We start from the raw sequence: 4,874 nt of genomic DNA on the forward strand, positions 1-4,874 counted from the left end.
TTCGGGAGGTCCAGAGCAGGTCCACTGCCGGTTCAGATAGAGGGGGAGGAGGTGGAGGTGGTCAACAAGTACATGTACCTCGGGCTGTGGGTGGACAATAAACTGGACTGGTCATGCAACACAGAGCACCTGTATAAAAAAGCCCAAAGCCGACTGTACTTCCTCAGGAGGCTGAGGTCTTTTAACATCTGCAGGAAGCTCCTGAGGATGTTTTACCAGTCGGTGGTTGCTGGAGTACTTTTCTATGCTGTGGTGTGCTGGGGGAGCAGCACAGCAAAGAAGGACTCATCCAGGCTGGAGAAACTGATCAGGAAGGCTGGCTCTGTGGTCGGCATGAAGCTGGACACTCTGGTGACAGTGGCAGAGAAAAGGACATTAAAGAAACTGATGGACATTATGGACAATGCTGGGCATCCTCTGCACACGGCCATTAACAACCAGAAGAGTCTGTTCAGTGACAGGTTGCTTCTCCCAAAGACAAGAACTAACAGACTTAAAAACTCCTTTGTCCCACACGCCATCAGACTGTTTAACTCCTCCCTGGAGGGGAGAGGGAGGGGAAACAGGAGGACAAAGGAGGGGGGAACAACTAAGCTGTAGTGCCTCTGCACCTCACTGTGCAATACCTTTTGTGCAATACTTTTGTAAATAGTCAACAGACTCAATACTTGAAATGTGCAATTCACTTGTATTTTTATTTTTATTCCTATTTATTCTATTTATCCCCTTCGTATATTTTATTTATATTGTCTCTGTATTATATATATATATATGTGTGTGTGTGTGTGTGTGTGTGTGTGTATTATATATATATATATATATATATATATATATATATATATATATATATATATATATATATATATATATATATATATATATATATATATATATATATATAATATTCTGTAACTCTGTAACTTCTGTCGGTGCTGTGCTTTTTTGGAAATCGAATTTCCCAGAGGAACCCACCCGAGGGATTAATAAAGTTCTATCTAATCTAATCTAATCTCTAATCTAATATCACTCAAACAATCAATCACTCAGTCAATTTGTTAGCGCATCCAACAAAACATGTCTGAAAGCATTCCAACATCAAGGGCACAAATGACAACAGGGGCAATGAAAGTCATCTACTTTTAGTAGCATTGAGACATGATATTGCAATTGGGTAGAAACTGTGTTTGAGTCTGTTAGTCCTTGTGTATGTTGTTCTATACCGTTTACCTGAAGGCAGCAGTTCGAACATGGAGTGTCCAGGGTGTGAGGTGTCCTTTATGATGTTATGGGCTCTTTTGAGGCAGCGGGAACTGTGTAGGTCTTTCAGTTTGAGGAGAGGGCAGCCGATTGTCCTTTGGGCAGCGTTGATTACTCCCTGGAGTGCTTTCCTCTGAGCCACTGTGCAGCTAGCGTACCATATGCCTATGCAGTACGTTAGTATGCTTTCGATGGAGGCTCTGTAGAAAGACACCAGCAGTCTCTGTGTGATGTTGTTCTTCCTAAGCACTCTCAGAAAGTACAGTCTCTGTTGTGTCTTTTTCAGTAGCTCAGAGGTACTCCAGGATAGGTTTCCCTCTATGCTGACTCCCAAGAAGCATAGAGGGAAACCTATCCTGGAGTGTGAAACCGACATTTAACTTCCCTTTTCTACATTACTTGCCTTTTAGGGTAATAACTTCAGGTCTTAGCATCTCTGAGAGCTAATAATGGACCCTCGTCATTAATCACTAAGTAGAGTACTTTTGCAGCCAGTCTCAAACTGAAGCAGAAGACGCTTAGGCCTTCGCTCAGACCTGCTACTAGATTAATATGTGTATCGTAAGCGTGCATGCAATTAACCTGCTATGTTCTCATCTCCCCTCAGCATGGATCATCTGGACACTCTCACCAGTGAAGCTTAAAACCTTCTAGAATGGAACATCAACTCTTAACCAAGCACATTTATGCATTGTGTATAAAATGAACTCAACCTGTAAAAATAGAAAGGTCAATGTGATGACAGACATATTCAATGCAATTTTATAAACCCTGCAGGAAATATTACTGATAAATGATACTGTGAAACATGTTATTAATACATTCTTCATAAGGCAAATTAAATGGTAGCAATAAAAGAATCTCTGAATCCCAGAGGCAGCGAGGCTGACAATGTTATGCTTCTACACTGCAACAAAGCCAAAAGATCCTGAAGAAGATGCCGGTAAAATGTTACTTTTCACACTGCATTTCTATTGTGGTTTTGAGTATGTTTATGAAGCTCCTTATCCATTTGAATAGGCCTGAAATCCATAACCAGTGTTGGGAAGGTTACTTTTAAAATGTATTTCCACTACAGATTACAGTTTACATGGCCCAAAATGTAGTTTGTAACATTTTACATTAAGTTACTCAATGTGAGTAACGTATTCTGAATACTTTGGATTACTTGATATATTGTCATGCTTTTTACAACTACATGAATGTCCTATTGCTGTGTGATTTATTACTATTACTGAAGGTTACTCTCCATACCAATAATTAAATTAAATTCAATTTTATTTATACAGCATCAAATCACAACAACAGTCACCTCAAGCTGCTTTATAGTGTAATGTAGACCCTACAATAATACATACGGAGAAAAACCCAACAATGATATGACCCCCTATGAGCAAGCACTTTGGTGATAGTGGGAAGGAAAAACTCCCTTTTAACAGGAAGAAACCTCTGGCCATCTGCCACCAACTACATTTTTAAATCTTAATATAAAATGAGTATCAGTAGGGTGGATATTAGGTAAGACTGCACTTGTTGCAGCTTTCTAATATAGAAAACTATTTCTGTATCAGTAATATTTTTTCTTTTTGTCTGTTTTCAGAACTGCACATGATTATTTACAGCTAGCAGGTTGTTAATGCTGTCCATCAAGTCTAACAGTCCGCAGTCTATGAACTAACCTCAGCTAACAATGTTAGCTCGGTGGCGAGTAGCCTTTAGTAATACTAATAAATCACACAGCAATAGTAAATGGTAAATGGCCTGTATTTGTATAGCGCTTTACTAGTCCCTAAGGACCCCAAAGCGCTTTACACATCCAGTCATCCACACATTCACACACACACACTGGTGATGGCAAGCTACATTGTAGCCACAGCCACCCTGGGGCGCACTGACAGAGGCGAGGCTGCCGGACACTGGCGCCACCGGGCCCTCTGACCACCACCAGTAGGCAACGGGTGAAGTGTCTTGCCCAAGGACACAACGACCGAGACTGTCCGAGCCGGGGCTCGAACCGGCAACCTTCCAATTACAAGGCGAACTCCCAACTCTTGAGCCACGATCGCCCCATTGAGATACTGAAGTTGCACATAACCCAGGTAGCTACCACAGCTAAAACAAGGTCCAAACAAGAATGAAATAATATGGTAATTTCTTAGTTATTACCACCCAATTAGTTGATTCTGTGTAATAAGCAGGAAAAAGAGTTGCAAAATACACCACAGAAACATCTGTGGCAGGGGGATCACACTCTTCATCCTTCCTGGGAAAGTCTATGCCGGGGTGCTGGAAAGGGGAGTCCACCCGTTAGTCAAATCTCGGATACAGGAAGAACAATGCGGTTTTCGTCCTGGTTGTGGAACACTGGACCAGCTCTTTATCCTCTCAAGGATACTTAAGGATACATGGGATTTGCCCAACCAGTCTACATGTTTTTTGTGGACATGGAGAAGGTATTCGACCATGTCCCTCAGGGTGTCCTGTGCGAGGTGCTGTGGAAGTATGGGGTGTCTGGCCCAAGAGCTTGGTCCCTATAGCCAGCAAAAAGTCAGACTTGTTCCTAGTGGGTGAAGGACCCTGCCAGGGCTGCCCTTTATCACCGAATCTTGTAATAATTTTATGGACAGAATTTCTAGGCATAGCCAAGTGGTGGAAGGCTTTCACTTGGGTGGTCTCAGAATCTCATCTCTGCTTTTCGTGGATGATGTGGTTCTGTTGGCTTCATCGGGTGGTGGCCTCCAGCTTGCACTGGAAGGCTTTGCAGCCAAGTGTGAGGCGGTGGACATTAGAATCAGCACCTCTAAATCTGAGGCCATGGTCCTCAGCCGGAAAAGGGTGGAGTGCCCACTCCAGGTCAGGGACGAGTTCCTGCCCCAGAGTGGAGGAGTTTAAGCATCTCGGGGTCTTGTTCACGAGTGATGGGAGAAAGGGGCGGGGTGCTGTGGCTGCAGTAATGCGGACGCTGTACCGGTCCGTCGTGGTGAAGAGAGAGTTGAATATAAAAGCGAAGATCTCAATTTACTGGTGGGTCTACGTCCCTACCTTCACCTATGGTCACGAGCTGTGGGTAGAGACCGAAAGAACGAGATCGCGGATACAAGCGGTGGAAATGAGCTTCCTCTGAAGGGTGGCTGGCCTCTCCCTTAGAGATAGGGTGAGAAGTTCAGCCATCCAGGAGGGGCTCAGAGTAGAGCCGCTGCACACACACACACTCACACACACATGCACCGTAGGAAAATGGCAACAATGAAGAAGCTGCTATGAAAGCTGCAAACACTAAGTACCTGCAGAAGGTCTGGCAAGTCCCGAGGAATCAGATGAACAGTAAGAACAAAATCCAGGCTACCAACACCTATGCCCTGCCTATGATCAGGTACCCTGCTGGGATATATAAGCTGGAAAAAGGAGGAGATAGAAGCCACTGCTGACAAGACAAGGAAGCTCCTGACCATACATCAAATCAAATCAAATCAAAATTTATTTATATAGCACATATTAAAAACAACAGTGTTGACCATAGTGCTTCACAGTCAATAAAAACATGAGACAGTTAAAACAAACAATAGAGGAGGACGACAAACAATAGGTAACAACGCAACAAGCTAAAACAGCCAACT

This window comes from Rhamphochromis longiceps, linkage group LG9 (genome assembly GCF_057381845.1).
Source record: "Rhamphochromis longiceps isolate RC_006_pf linkage group LG9, R_longiceps_female_GT1.1, whole genome shotgun sequence".
Classification (NCBI taxonomy): domain Eukaryota; kingdom Metazoa; phylum Chordata; class Actinopteri; order Cichliformes; family Cichlidae; genus Rhamphochromis; species Rhamphochromis longiceps.